Source organism: Oryctolagus cuniculus, chromosome 8 (genome assembly GCF_051225735.1).
Source record: "Oryctolagus cuniculus isolate XC-2025 breed Fujian yellow rabbit chromosome 8, ASM5122573v1, whole genome shotgun sequence".
Taxonomy (NCBI): domain Eukaryota; kingdom Metazoa; phylum Chordata; class Mammalia; order Lagomorpha; family Leporidae; genus Oryctolagus; species Oryctolagus cuniculus.
In genome coordinates this window covers 75,586,762-75,603,427 of record NC_142874.1, presented here as the reverse complement: position 1 = coordinate 75,603,427, position 16,666 = coordinate 75,586,762, and positions in this window count along the sequence as shown.

The window sequence follows — 16,666 nt, the reverse complement described above, 5'->3', positions numbered from 1 at the left end:
AAGGAAAACAATTACTGAAACTTTGAAAGCCCAAGTGTCTATTTCTTTACTTGCTCTTAAGAAAGAAAAAGGAAATAACCATTATGAATCACTAGTAAGTGAGAGAACATAGCCAAACAACATCATTCTTTAGGCTTCCACATCCCTTTGGTGGATAACTTCTAGATCTGACAATGCTTAATCACAAGAAAAATGAGGCAATGGTTAAGGATATTAAATAAGAAAATATTTTCATATTATTGAATGTGGAGATCCAAAATGATTTGCCATGCCCTAGAAAGAGCAAGATAATGTCAGGGTCAAGACGGACACCATAGGGTGGAGAAACAACCCACAGATTTGTTCTTTGTCTTATATTATGCTTTTGAGAAACTGTTGGGGTCAGCGCAATGGCTCAGTAGGTTAATTCTCCGCCTGCAGCTCCGGCATCCCATTTGGGCGCTGGTTCTAGTCCCGGCTACTGCTCTTCCAATCCGGCTCTCTGCTGTGGCCTGGGAAAGCAGTGGAAGATGGCCCAAGTCCTTGGGCTCCTGCACCCACATGGGAGACCCAGAAGAAGCACCTGGCGCCTGGCTTCAGATTGGCACAGTTATGGCTGTTGCGGCCATTTGGGGAGTGAACCAATGGAAGGAAGACTTTTCTGTCTCTCTCACTGTCTGTAAATCTACCTTTCAAATAAATAAATAAAATCTTTTTTAAAAAAAGAAAGAAAAACTGTCAACTAAATTTCAAAGACTTTTCTGGGGTGTCAGTCACGTGTCTAGTGAAAAACTTGGTGTAGCATGCATCATTTTGATCCATGGATAGAAAAGTGACCTTCACTATAGTAACTAAGCAATCTTTGTTGCTTCATTTTGTTCTTCCTAGAAGAAGTATTTCATACAACTACATTTTTAAACATTTGAGACTAAGATTCTTCCATTTTTTTCTTAAATAATCCAAATAAAAGACCAATCTAACATAATTGTGCTCCACAAATCACTTTTAGTCCACTCCATAAACTGTCTTGTTTAATCTTCACAAAAAACCTGTGGATTAAGAACAAATATGGATTCTGTTATGCAGATGAGAAATCTAAGCCTCATTGAGGTTAAATAATTCTCTCACTGAATGAGAAGGCTGGAATTTGAACCAGGTAGTTTAAACTGAGAGTTCATTCCATAGTCACTCTGCCATATGGTGTTCAGTAATTTTATTTTATTTATTTATTTTTTTTACAGGCAGAGTGGACAGTGAGAGAGAGAGACAGAGAGAAAGGTCTTCCTTTTTCTGTTGGTTCACCCCCTCAAATGGCCGCTAGGGCCGGCGCACCACGCTGATCCGAAGCCAGGAGCCAGGAGCCAGGTGCCTCTCTTGGTCTCCCACGCGGATGCAGGACCCAAGCACCTGGGCCATCCTCCACTGCACTCCCGGGCCACAGCAGAGAGCTGGACTGGAAGAGGGGCAACCGGGACAGAATCCGGCGCCCTGACCGGGACTAGAACCCGGGGTGCCGGCGCCGCAGGCGGAGGATTAGCCTAGTGAGCCGTGGCCAGATTGTTCAATAATTTGTAACATGTCCAAGATCAAATGCATTATTTTCCTCCTCTCCAACTACTTCATCATCCTTTGTCTTATATTTGAATATCTCACAGCTACTCCCTCCAACCACATCTAAGAAATCATGCTAGTTTTAAAAACTCTTTATCTTTTTCCTGATGTCCACACTTATGTATGCATATGTCTACTAAAATTTTCACCTTTGATAAATCCATATGTACCTCAAACTCACAATAATTTCTCACCAGTTTCTTAATCAGGTTTTTCATATTATGGATAATTACATTATTAGCCACTCATATAAAAACTAACCTGAAAGGCATCATAAATTCTTTGTGTTCCTTTGAGCATCTACCCACCACACTTATATACTCACAACATACAAACACACACTGCCCAATCAATCAAATTGCTGAGACCAGTTAATTCTTGCCTAAACTATTTCAAGTGATTATCTGCTTTCCTGACTGCATCTAATCTCATTGTATGGTTCACAATGTCTCAGTCTAACTTCTGTACTGCTGCCAGCCTGGTACTGTAGAACAAACATTTGCTTATTTTTTTCCTGCTTGCATTTTTATAATGGACTGTAAGATAAATTCTAAGCACTTTCTCAGAATCTGACACCTGTTTGCCACTCAGATTATTCTTCCAGTACTGTTCCCATTGCCTGGAGTATCTCTTCTCTCGAACTGCCACAAAAATCAAAACTTCAACGAAAATGGTGTTGCTTTCACAATGCTGTCCCCGACTCTTGAAGCCATGCTTAGATGCTACTTCAAGGTGTTTTCAGTTTTTCAGCACATCTCTATTTTATTGCAATATAAGGTTTGCTCACATATTTATCTTTACACCAGAATTGTGGGAAGCAAAATCACATATATTCATATTTTAAAGTTATAAATAATTTAAAATGTAGTAGAATCCATATCATTCAGAATTCAATAATGTCTATTATTTACATTGCTTTCATGAAGAGGATATCACTATTTAAAAATACTTCTAGTCATGTACATGCATTCATCCATCCATACATATAAGAGTACTTCAAAAAGTATATGGAAAGTGGAATTGAAAGGTACTTATTTTGGTGCAAAACAATTTGAAATTCATAAAAATTTTTAATGAAATGCATTTTCTGAGAATTCTCTAAAGTATCCTTGTATACTGCATATTTTCATTTGTCTTAGAATATTTGTGGTTTAATTTTAGTTTTTCCCAGCTGCTATCACAAGACCCACCATGTTCAAATAGTCATGAAATATTTGTGGAGTAAATGAATCATCCCCAATCTAACTTTGTTTTTTATGAACATCCTCAGCTACTGCTTTAAAAATCTTTCTTCTGAGTTATTCTAATGATCATGGTCTCATTAATCTGAATTTCTTCTATCTTGAGTTCACTTTGTTACAGCAATTATATTATAAAATGAAAAGCTTACCACATTATTGCCATATATATGAATCTATTGATGGCTTTCATTGTCTATGAAATAAAATGGAGTTTTTTACCACTCAGGGCTTTCACACTCATCCCAGTCTGCCTTTCAGACCCATCTTCGGTGACTTCTACTTCTACTCCCATCTTAGGTCAGGCACCTTTCTGGCCATACTGGGCCACTTTGAGCTCTTCAGAACAAGCCATGGAGTATGATCTTGCCTCTGCTCATGCTGATGCCTGACTGAAATATCCTGCCCCAGCCTTCTCCATCATGCAGATATTTGATCCATGCTGTAAAGATAAATCAGAAATTAAAACTCTTCTGACAAGCCTTCTGCAAACCTTGTCCCCATTTTCCAGCCAAATTGTTCTCTCTTGTGTTTCCAGAGTAGTTGTCCCCAGTAATGAAACCACAGTTTTGTAAAACCACGTATTTTCTGACCCCCATTCACAGAAGTTCAAATTCAGTATGACTGGGTTGGAGACAGGAACATGTCTTATTAGAATCTGACTACGTCCCGGCCTGCGCTGTGGCTCACTTGGCTAATCCTCTGTCTGCGGCGCTGGCACCCTGGGGGTTCTAGTCCCAGTTGGGGCACTGGATTCTGTCCCGGTCGGACTCTTCCAGTCCAGCTCTCTGCTGTGGCCTGGGAAGGCAGCAGAGGATGGCCCAAAGTGCTTGGGTTCCTGCACCAGCATGGGAGACCGGGAGGAAGTACCAGGAAGTATCCTGGATTTGGATCGACACAGCGCCGGCCGTAGCGGCCATTGGGGGAGTGAACCAACGGAAGAAGACCTTTCTCTCTGTCTTTCTCTCACTGTTGTAACTCTCTGTCTCTCTTACTGTCTAACTCTGCCTGGCAAAAAAATAAAAAAATACAAAAAAGAATCTGACTACATCCCAACCTAAACAATGCTTCTTAAGAGCCAGTCTGAACTCTGGGCAGCTGGCTCGTAAACATTCTCCCCTAAAATCTCACTCAGAATCATGCTAGAAATAACCAGAAGAACACAGTGAACCCATACTTTCAGGTGTTAGCAAAAGAAATCATTGTTTTCAATAGATTTTATGGGTATGAGTTCTTGGAAAGTGAAATCAGACTTTCTGTATTCAAACTGTTCAAAATAGAAACAGAAGAACGTTTCAAATTATTGTTTCAAATAAATCAACACAAAGGCACACAGTATTAGAAATAAACAAAAAGAAAGGAAAGGACATAAGGCCACTTACACTGACCTCTAAATTGCCTCTATAATATTGTACTCATGGAAATGAAGTGAGGTGAACAAACACAATGAGACTACTGATGAGAAAATACAATTTGTATCCAAGGAGTCGTGAAGGCCTTGGCTGACAGTCTTGGCTGCTTCAAATCATCAGAACCATTTTCCTAGAATGACATGACTGGCTCTAAACAAGTCATTCTGAACCAAATTCTTGAGATGTTCCTCATTGCAAAGATGGGCAACTCCTTTTGAAGTTTTCAGTTCAAAGCAACTCTACACAAAACCCACAGCTCCTCTCTTAAATACAATATGCACATTCAATGTCAAAGTACCCCAAGAAGAACAATGCCTTAATATTTGACTTTTAGAATCAAGATCATTAGAGACAAAAGAACTGTTAAAATATCTTCTAGATCATTATTCTTAGCCTATTTCACAACAATACACATGGAAAATGATATTTAATGGTCCAGTGGGGTGAATAGATGAGACTTCTACAGACTAAAAGGGCCTGATGGGATCTCCAGCTGCCCCAAGTGTGCTTGAGAGTCATAGAGATCCTAAATCCTAGAACAGGGGCCAGCACTGTGGCATAGCAGATAAGGCCACCACCTGCAGTGCAGGAATCCCATATGGGCGCTGGTTTGAGTCCCGGTTGCTCCACTTCTGATCCAGCTCTATGCTATAGCCTGGGAAAGCAGTGAAGATGGCCCAAGTTCGTGGGTCTCTGCACCCATGTGGGAGACCCGGAAGAAGCTTCTGGCTCCTGACTTCGGATCGGTGCAGCTCTGGCTGTTGCGGCCATTTGGGGAGTGAACCAGCAGATGGAAGACCTCTCTCTCACTCTCTCTCTCTGCCTCTGTGTCTCTGTAACTCTGCCTATCAAATAAATAAGCCTTTAAAATAAAAAAAGAAATCCTAGAACATCTGTAACACAAAATGCTTGAAAAGTACATTTTAGAGATGAGAAAAACTAAGCTCTAAAGGCTGACTTAGCATCTTAGAAGTTAACAAAGCAAGATCTAGTGCGGCATTTTCACAGGCCTGTGAACTGCGCGCCATTCAGAATTCATCAAATCTGACAATTGTTGGAGTCATTACAAGGGATCTGTAATCCATTGAGGCACTCAGAATTATCAATGGACTGAAAAAAAAAGATGATTTCTCTTGCAAAAGTCGAATCCATTTTTCAGTTATATTTAAATAAGGCAAACTGAAAAAATAAAAGAGAAATTCTTTAAAAGGTCACTTGTTGAAAAAAATGATAAATAAAACATTTAAAACTCTTTAAAATGAATGGAAAAAGCCACCAGGAGTGAAAGCAAGAGTGAAAGTCTAGGGAAATAGATGAAAAGTGAAACAGTGGGGTTCCCTGGCAGTACCTATGCATCTACAGTGTTAGAATTTTATATCCTCACAAAGCAATTCCATTAGTAACTATCCAGTTCAAGAAAGTCTATCCAATAGGAAAAGGATTCATTTAACATAAATAACACTTCATGATGGCGAGTACCAAGGAAGAAACTTGGCAATGGAGAAGAAAACACTCTTCTGAGGACTTGTAGCCACTTAAAGATCTACAGAGGCCAGTGCTATGGTGTAGTGGGTAAAGCCACTGCCTGCAGTGCTGGCATCCCATATGGGTGCTGGTTGGAGTCCTGGATGCTCCACTTCTAATCCAGCTCTCTGTTATGGCCTGGCAAAGCAGTGCAAGATGGCCCAAGTCCTTGGGCCTCTACACCAGTGTGGGAAGACCCAGAGGGAGCTCCTGGTTCCTGGCTTCAGATTGGCTCAGTTACAGCTGTTGTGGCCAGTTGTGGAGTGAACTAACAGATGGAAGGCCTCTCTCTCTCTCTCTCTCTCTCTCTCTCTGCCTCTACTTCTCTCTCTGTGTAACTCTGACTCTCAGATAAATAAATCTTTAAAAAACTTTACAAGGATTTAGGATCAAAATCTGCACTGTTAACATGGCAAGAAAATAATTATATAGATGTACATATATATCTGGACCCATCTTAAACTCAATCCAGATCTGTAATGTCCCCACAGTTGTGGCAGAAAGAAACACAAATCCTCCCTGGAGGAATGAACCCACAATCTGGGCATTAGAAAAGTCCACAAGATTGTGTTCTGTTGTGAATTAATGAAGAGACACACAACACTTGGGAAAACACATGTAAGCAGGTATCCCAGAAATCATCAACAATAGGAATTTGGATATTGGAAATATATTTGGATTTTTAAGGTAGAATTTATTTATATGAATAAGGAAAAGAAAGTTTAAAGGAGAGAGTTAGATTGGTGGCTAATCAGCCTGAGATTAGTAGAATTTGGGGGGAAAACCTAGAAACAAAATGTAGAATAATTAAAAGTAAAAACTCAGTGTAAGGATAAAACAACAGATAGATGCAAAGGAGAAGAAAATTAATTAATAAAATTAAAAATTCTTATATAAAGGTGAAATTACACAGAGCAAACCAATATCAATAAAAACATGGAAAATGTTTTAAAAACCTGAAGAAAGAAAGAAGGTCCAAAATATGTCTAATGAATTTCAGAAGGAGAACCAGACACATTTAACCAGAAGAAAGTAATATAACTATAATTAATATTGGACAAAATACAGTCATGTGCCACATGGTGACATATGGTCAACAAAGGGCTGCCTATACAATGGTGGTCCCATAGGGTTATATTGCCAAGTGTGTGTAAGCACACACCATGATGTCCATACAACAGCAAAATTGCCCAACAACACATTTCTCAGAAAGCATCTCCACCGTATGAATGCATGACGATTTTTTAAAGAAAAAAACCTACTACTGATAAAAAAAGAGAACCCTAACAAAAAAAGATAACCAAAAGGATATCACATTTATATATTTATATTAACACTGTGGACTCAAATACATATACATTAAAAGAACTATAAAAACAAATTGACCAATCCACCAGCACTGTGGGAAATTTCTAATACATCTATCTTAGTCATTTATACTTAAAGCAAATAGGAAAAACAATAATGATGTGAATAATTTGATCAATAAAGTCAGCAATTTTGATTTAATTAAAATATACATAGAAGCCTGAACCTAGTAATTGGAAAATATACATTTTCTACATAAAAACATTTATTAAAATTAACTGTCTTAAATTTTTTAAAAAGTTATTTATTTATTTGAGAGGCCAAGAGACAGAGAACTCCCATTTGCTGATTCACCCTGAAAGTGCCAACAATTATGAAGGCTGGATTAGGACCAAAGCTGGGAGCTGGCAATGCAATCCTGGTCTTCCAGATGGGTGGCAGTCACCCAATTACTTAAGCCATCATCCTGGCCCCCTAGGATCTAAATTTGCAGGAAGCTGGAGTCAGAAGCTGGAGATGGGTATGGAATCCAGGCACTCTAATACAGGATGCAGTCATCTTAACCCACCTGTTAAATATGAGACCAAATAAATGCCAATCCACATGTCTTAAATTTTTCAGAAAGTTAGTACCATACAAAACACACATTCTAACCGAAATATAATTACATTAGAAACTGTGGCAGGTACTCTGATTCTCCTCTTTGTCCCAAGCCTTTCCAGACCCCCTATATTTAGGAAACTTAAGTCTTGCTAATAAAGTTGGCAGAAGTGATACACATATTTTCAGGCCTAATAGAAGAACATCTGTGCAAGCTTCCATGATCTTCCTTCTTTTTCATCAAACATATAGGACTACTTGTTGAGAATGCTGGCCATCTAGAAGAGACGATTCTAGCTTTCTGTGTCATATAAAGAAACATTCATGTTGGATTTTGAATGCACAAGCAATAAACTTTCATTACGCTAGCCTTCTGAAATTTGGAACACAAATAATAAGAATAATTATCTAAATATAAACCCATCTGTTCACAAGTTTTTAAGCATAATTCTGGAGACTCAAGATTTAAGTGGAGAATATAATAAACATTTTTAAATACTAGAAATAAGTATTAAATAAACCCAAAGAAAGTTGGAAGAAGAAAATAATACATGAAAGATCAGGAAATTATAAAACAGAAGCAAATGCATAATAAGGAATCAACAAAAGAAAATGTTGGTATTTGAAAAAACAAATTAAGTTAAACAAATCTCTGACAAAGTTGATGAAAAGTGATAAAAGTGATAAAATAAAATCAATAATATTAAAGATGAAGTACTGCAGATATAACAGAAAAATTTTAAAAAGACTTATTTACTTATTTATTTGAAAAGCATAGCAACATGGCGGGAGGGGAGGGAGGGAAAGAGAGAGAGAGAGATCTGCTGATCCACTCCCCAGATGCCACAATAGCCAGCTCTGGGCCATGTCAAAGCCAGGAGGGAGGAATTCCATGCTAGTTTTCCACATGGGTGGCAGGGCTCAAATATTTGGGTCATCGTTGGCTGCCTTCCAGGCACATTAGCAGAAAACTGGAACAGAAGTGGAGCAGCTGGGACTAGAACCTGTACTTCAACATGGGATGAAGTGTCACAAACAACGACTCAACCTGCTGCACCACAACAGGAGTTCCAGAAACTTAAAAAATAATAATAGCATACTTTAAAAATTAAAAGGTAAGACAGACTTGCTGTCCTGTGTTCTAGACTACTTTGTCAGGGATATTTGTGCACAACCCTGGATTGTAGGGTATTTCTCTCTGGAGCAAAGGGAAGTCGTGCTGATTGTCCAGTGTAATGAAGACGGTATCTCTCTCTGGAGTAAAAAGCAGGCATATTTACCACTAAACAAAAGAGATGGGTACCCAAAGCTCTGGGTTTCTTTCCTATAATGGAATCCAGTACATCTGTTGGCACCTATCTGAGTCTGTCTGTGTCACCCCCAAGGAACTTGAGACCAGAATTGAATCTCTGGGGCTGACATCATGCGCAGCAGGTTGAGCTTCTGCCTATGACACTGGCTTCCCAAATGAGCAACATTTTGAGTCTAGGATTCTCCACTTCCAATCCAGCTCCCTGCTAATGTGCCTGGGAAGGCAGAACAGAAAATGGCCCAAGTTCCTGGGCCCCTGCCACCCATGTGAGAGACTTGGATGGAGATCCAGTCTCTTGGCAGGTCTCTCTCTCTCTCTCTCTCTCTCTCTCTCTCTCTCTCTAACTCTGCCTTTCAAATAAACATAAAGCTCACATGAGCCTCATGTTGTTTGCCAGACCTTAAGTAAATTCTTTTGTCTCTGACCCAGTTCATGTGTTTGGCTGGCATCTGTGAAACTGTTTCAAGTTAATCTGTGTGCTTCCCAAGTAGAGTAAAATCACAGCACCTTCACAATTCTTGGTCTTGACAAGATGACTCTCAAAAGTATACAGAAGAGTTTTCATGCCAAGACTTTCATAAAGAGGAAGAAAAAGGAGAATGTACTGCCCTTCCAGATACAGGATTATTATAAGGTTATAAAATGAAAAGAGTGTGATATATGATACAGAAATAGACTAATAGGCTCATGGAACATGATATATGTCATAGAAACAGACCTAAGCATGCATGGAAACTAATATATAACAGAGTTAAATTTATTTTTATGCATAATTTTCTTTTTTTAATGTATACTGTTAATATTTTTTTCTTTTTTTAAAAAAATTTTATTTCTTTATTTGAGAGGTAGAGACAGCGAGAGGGAGAGACAGAGAGGTCTCCCATCTGCTGGTTCACTCCCCGAAGGGCTGCAACAACTGGAGCTGAGCTGAGCTGAAGGCAGGAGCCAGAAGCTTCTTCTGGGTCTTCCACGTGGTGCAGGGGCCCAAACACCTGGGCCATCTTCCACTGCTTTCCCAGTCCATAGTAGATAGCTGAATCAGAAGAGGAGCAGCTGGGACTAGAACTGGTGCCCATATGGGATATTGGCGCTACAGGTAGAAGCCTAGTGCACTATGTCACAGCACAGGCCCCCAGATGTCAATTTTTAGGTCATTTGGGAGAGATATACTGCTCAATAATTGAACCTAGGAAAGTGTTATACATGTGTCTAAAATAAAATTGGATAACTACTTCATACCCTACAAAAAGTTATTTTTGATAAAATAGAGTATTAAAAAAAGGAAAAAGTAAATCTTTGTAAATTTTAGAAGAAAATAGAATACATTTATTACTTCAGGAAAGGCAGAAAAATCATGTCATAAAGTTAAATGTTGATATATTCAAACATATGAAAGGTTAAACTTTCGTTTAACCCAGCAATTTTAATAATACATAGTAAAACAAAATTCACAGCAAAACTGAAAAAGGTTATTTGCCTTATAATAGTTAATGAAAGATTCATAACCAGATTATTTAGCAGTTTCTGAAAAATGAAGATGAGACATGTAAGTAATCTCATAGAGAATTAGATATTTATGAACAGATATTTCACAGAAGGAAAATAAGGATGAATGTCCTATAAACATTGGGGAAGAGTATGATCTCACTGTGCTAATCAGAGAGATACAAATCAAACTGGAAGATACCATTTCATACCCACTTCATTGGTAACAAGTTAAAGTCTAACCTACTCGGCTAGTGAGAAAACAAGTTGGTAAAATCACCATAACCTACAAATATAACTCCTAGGTTTATTCTTTGCAAAAACGCCTGTCCAAGTACCCAAGAGACATGTACAAGAGTTGCTGTTGTTTGGCTATGGCTTGAGTGTGTCGCTCAGGGTTCACGTTCTGGAAGCTCGGTGTTCTGCGTGCCAGAGTCCAGGTGGTAGAACCTGTAAGAGGTGGAACCCTATGGGAGATGAGTAGGTCATGGCAGCACCTGCCTCAGATGGCAGCACCCGCCTTAGATGGGATAATGCAGTTGTTAGTAAACTGTCGTAAAAAGAGCAAACCTGGCTTTGAATACCTCTTGCTTCCTGTACTGCTGTGTGACTGTTGCCTTCCTCTTACAAGTGCCCCACCATGCTCCATACAGCATGCTGCCACGTAGCGAGGAGGCCTCCAGCAGAGACTGAACAGAGCGGGTGACAGATCTTGGACTTTCTGTTTCCAAAATGTGAGCTAAGTAAACCTCTTTTCATATTTTTAGTAATAAAATTGGGGAAATAAACTGTGGAAAGAGAAAGATGGCTCTAAGTACATAGATTATTTACTAAATAACTATTTTTTTCTTTTCTGTTATTGTTTAGTAAAATTGGGCAAATGGCAAACTCTTAAGAGAAATATTTTCATATTGTTGCTTTAGGGGCATAGCCAGATTTATGTGGGTCTTTCTTCACACAGAGGACAAGTTCAATTGCTGTAGTTTGTGGTAGGGGTGGCCACGTATAAGCAAAGACTTGGCCGTCAGGAGAAGAGTGTCTTATGCCTTACAAGTCTTCCTAACTTTGCTTTCTTAACTATTTCTCCTGGAACGACCTCCTCACTGCTAGCTGAGCAGGTCACCTTTTGGTGCAAGATGGCCAACATTGGCAGCATTTCTGCATGTGCAGTACAGTGCATACCCAGGGTGAAGAACTTGAGGGGGCAAGTTGAGCTGAAACTAGTTGATTAAGGCTACATCACTCCACAGCAAAGGTCTTTTCTTTCAAACTCATCTGCCTTGAGGAATGTCTTTCTGTTAGCAGCTGTATTTTCTTCACAATAGTTTCAGTAATCTTGCAATTATGAGACAGTGCATTCCTTTCTAGAACATAATCTGTACCCTTGATTTGCAAGAGATCAAAGGTAGAACTTATTTTCTTTTATATACTCCATTTGTCTATTGTCTGACCCAGAGTATATTGAGGAACTTTGTCCAGAGGGGTGGAGAGCTAGTATCTATGGGTTTTATATTTAGCTAATAGCTTTACAAGATGGTTCCAGAGGTTCATGGCTACTTTGTAAATTGTCTGCACAAAGGAAGTAGAATCTGTTACAGAATCCGCTAAGTTGGTTTTTCAGGACTTTTCTCTTTCCCATGCTAACAGTTTCAGTTCTAAACCATATTCATTTGTTTTTACAGCATATACTAACTGTCCATCCAGCATGCATAAGGCATTCCAGTGGGAGTAAGAGACATGTCTGACATAAGGAGTTTAAACTTAATGGGGAGATCTGGATTACCCAATAATAGTAGTATAAGGTTTGGATACTTATTATCACTAGAGACAGTGAAAAGAGCATATTTATAAAGCCAGACTAACGGGGTAGAGTCTTAGCAGAATTACTCATGAGCTATATAACCTAAGACAAGTTCCTTAGTGCTCTATGTCTCCATGTCCTTACCTGTACAATGGATAGGAAAAGAAATAATACTTACCTGGGCTGATGTGAGGAGGAAATGAGCTAACGTATATAGAACACCTAGAAAAGTCTACATATCATAACTGATATAGAAATGACAACTGCTAGAAGGAAAAAAGCAATATGATAGTAATGGTGGTGGTGATGGTGATGGTTCCCTCTTTATATGCACATCTCTCTGTACTTAGAGTCAATTGGGATCTCTATTTCCACAGTGTTCCCAGAACCCCAGTATTCTAGTCTATTCAATGGAGTGAATTTCAATTAAGAAATTATCAGAGTGAATTGAGGATTCTTTTTTACAACATATCTTCACTGATTAACTTATCCAATGGTAATCTATTTATAGTATACAGAAATTCCATACTTAGAGATCCCCTTACAAAAAAGTAGAGAAATAACCTTCTAATCCTTTTTTGAGCCAGCTTATCAGTGAGCTAGACCCTGCATAAAGTAATGGAAAATAAAGGGAAAGATATCAAGTATTAATAAAATTTTACAATGTTAATGGTATAAAAATGATGTGCACTAGGCAGAGAGTGAGGGACTAGGAGCTAAGAACTGCCAACACCCAAGTCATACATACTGCCCTAGTCCCATCACCATCCAGGCTGGCACACATTCTTCCTATCATGCAGCTAAGCCTCACTTTACATCATGCATTAAGCATCAGAATACTTTTTTTTTTGACAGGCAGAGTGGACAGTGAGAGAGAGAGACAGAGAGAAAGGTCTTCCTTTGCTGTTGGTTCACCCTCCAATGGCCGCTGCGGCCGGTGCACTGTGACCTGTGCACTGCGCTGATCCGAAGCCAGGAGTCAGGTGCTTTCTCCTGGTCTCCCATGTGGGTGCAGGGCCGAAGCACTTGGGCCATCCTCCACTGCACTCCCGGGCCACAGCAGAGATCTGGCCTGGAAGAGGGGCAACCGGGACAGAATCCGGGGCCCCAACCGGGACTAGAACCTGGTGTGCCGGTGCCGCAGGTGGAGGATTAGCCTAGTGAGCCACAGCGCCGGCCCAGAATACTTTCTTAGAGATCACTATCTGCATTGCAGCCCCATCCCTTATCCCACAAAAAGCAAATCCAAGTGGGTAGTGTTGTCCTGCAGGGGTAAAGCTCCTACCTGCATCACCAGCATCCCACATGGGTGCTGGTTCCTGTGCTGATTGCTCCATTTCTGATCCAGCTCTCTGCTAACCACTTGAGAAAGCATTGAAAGATGGCTCTAGTGCTTGGGACCCCTGATGCCCTGATGCCCATGTGGGAGACCGGGATGAAGCTTCTGGCTCCTGGCCTAGTCCTGGCCCTTGCGGTCAACTGGGGAGTGAACCAGCAGATGGAAAATCTCTCTCTCTCTCTCTCTCTCTCTCTCTCTCTCTCACTCTCCCTCTCTGTAACTGCGCCTTCCAAATAAATAAATTTTGCAGCTGGGGTGAGGGCGGGGTAGGGGGGTGACTCTAGCCTGAGTGGGGGCAATTCTCCCTCATGAAATTGCTTTCACTCAAGTCTAGAGTGTTTAAAATTCTTTCACCTTTCAATAAATCCTGTTTTTCTTCTTATCTGTATCTATATCTCCTGGTGGTATTCTTATATGTTGGAAGACAAGAACCTGGACTAAGTCTAGCAAGCGGTCTCTCCAAGCCCAGCCAGTCCCTACAACATAATTTGGGGCCAAGTTTAAGTAAAAAATAAAATTAAAAAGGAAAACAACACAAGAGAAAAAACAGAAAAGCATTAATTATTGAAAGTACAAATGCAGTATCTACTAGATAAATCAGATTCCTGTATAGATTCATAGATTTCATTTGTAAAATACCATTACAATCGATCCCTTGATATAACTGCTCTGGTTGATGACATGCTTTGATAAAAGCCAGGAATAGCATTTAGCCTCTGATCTTTGCTGCTTGTAGTCCTACAACGGCAACCTGGTTTGGCATGTAAACAAATTGAAAGCAGAATTTAGTACTTCTGGAACAAACAGCTATGTTTCAAACAATCACAGTGCCAAGCTTCCAGCCAATCATAGGTTGACAGCTGATCAGACCATGTCCACATAAGGCAAAATAAGCTATTATCAATTAACCTATGTCAATTTTTCTGCCTGTAAATGCTGCCTGCCCAGTTTAGTTCTCTGAATCTCTGGTGGTTCTGAGAGCTTCCTTATTTGGGAAACATTGCTTACTCAATCAAACTGTTAAATTTAATTTATCTGAAGCTTTTCTTTTAGCAGATGAACTGTTGCTATATTATTAGAAAAATTAAATTATCATTTTGAAATAAAACATTTTTTAACAAATACAACACTTAATTAACTCACTCAAATTCTTAGTAAAGAAGCTCCTATAACTAAGATATTCTGGAGAAAAGAAAATGCAGTTTCATTGCTTTGCCTGTAGGTATGCTAAGGCTTCTCTGTGTCCAGTCAGTTCCCTCTGATTCTTATGGAAACTGGTCCAAAATCTTTCTTTCCCCCTTCCCACCCCCATCCCCTGGCACTTCATTTCCAAAACCCAAGCCCACATTTACTTGTAAATCATACTCTTTCCTTCTGAGGTCCTCAGTGCAACTCAACTCCTTCCTTTCTGAGCTGACCTTTCTTTTTCCAGAAGAAAAACTTTGAGACTCTCTTTCTCCTTTTTAATGTGAATTAATGAACGCTGCCCAGCTTTTTTCAAATTTGGAGCCCTCCTCACTACCTTTCTCAGTCCAACAAAAGCACAGACCCAACAGCTACCCAAGGCTCAAAAAAGCTCCCATCTCTTCAGTAATTTGCAGTTAAAGGAAAAGTTGTGACTATGTAATCTGAAAACTTTTCTATTTATGCAACTCACATACTTTTACACAACTTACTCCCCCGTTGGATTATAAATTCCTCAAAAACCAAACTACATTTGACTCAGTTTTATCAATGTCTGCTATAAGAATGATCTAAAGAAGCCTTTTGAATGTTTACTGCTCTACCTTCTACGTGTATTTTGACATTTCACGTAGGAGGAGACTAAAGGGAGATTTGAGAGCAGAGGATCTAGGAGATCAGTCTTGAAGCAACACTGGCATAGCAAGCAGATTGCAATTCTGGAGTACTATGCACACAATTCATGCATCCATTCTTCCATTTCTTAAGAAAGTATTAAGTGCCAACTGTGTGTTAGCCACTTTGCTTGGTGCCAGGAAGACAGCAGAGAACAAAACAGGCAATATTCTGTGCTTTCAAGGGGTTGATCGCAATATGTTAGAGAGTGATACACATTATGGAGAAAGATAATTCAAGGAAGGATAGGAAGTTCTGGGGGAGCAAGTGTTGAGTTTTTTGAAGAGGAGTATCAAGGAATGCAGCACCAAGAAAGTGGTGTTGAAAAGAAGCCCTTGGGCCGGTGCCATGGCTCACTTGGTTGATCCTCTGCCTGCGGTGGCAGCATCCCATGTGGGCGCCGGGTTCTGGTCCCGGTTGCTCCTCTTCCAATCCAGCTCTCTGCTGTGGCCCGGGAGGGCAGTGAAGGATGGCCCAAGTGCTTGGGCCCCTGCACCCACGTGGGAGACTTCGGATCGGCGTAGCTCCAGCAGTGGCGGCCATTTGAGGGGTGAACCAACCGAGGGAGGACCTTTCTCTCCGTCTCTCTCTCTCACTGTCTAACTCTATCTGTCAAATAAATAAAAAGAAAAGAAAAGTAGCCCTTAAGGTGACTTGGGAGAGAGCCTTGCAGATATGGGGGTGAGGGGAACAAGGTGGGTGGAGTTTCAGGTGGAGGGAATAAACAAGGATATTTCAGAAAAGTAAAGAAGCCAGGGAGGTTACAGAAGCATTAGCAAGAGAGAAAAGAAGATGTGGCTTAAGTCAGGAGCCAGGAACTCCGTCTGAGTCTTGCATTTGGGTGGCAGGGCCTACACACTTGGGTCATCTTCCCCTGCTTTCCAAGGCACATTAGCAGGAAACTGAATCAGAAGCTCTGAAATGGGATGCCAGCCTCGCAAGTGGCAGCTTAACTTATTGTACCACAATGCAAACCATTACAAACGGAATATTCTGATATATTTTCACACTAAATTTCTTGACTTTACAGTCTTTTTGAGTTTTTTTTTAATGAACTTCAGTTGGGTCATGCTAAACTTGTACGTAGAGATGGAGTAGATTTTTTTGAAGGTGAGAAAAATGGTTAAAAAAAATCCTCTTTCGAAAGTATTTTGTGTCTGTAAAGGAAAAACCCAGGCTGGCTAGAATTGTGAAAGGAAA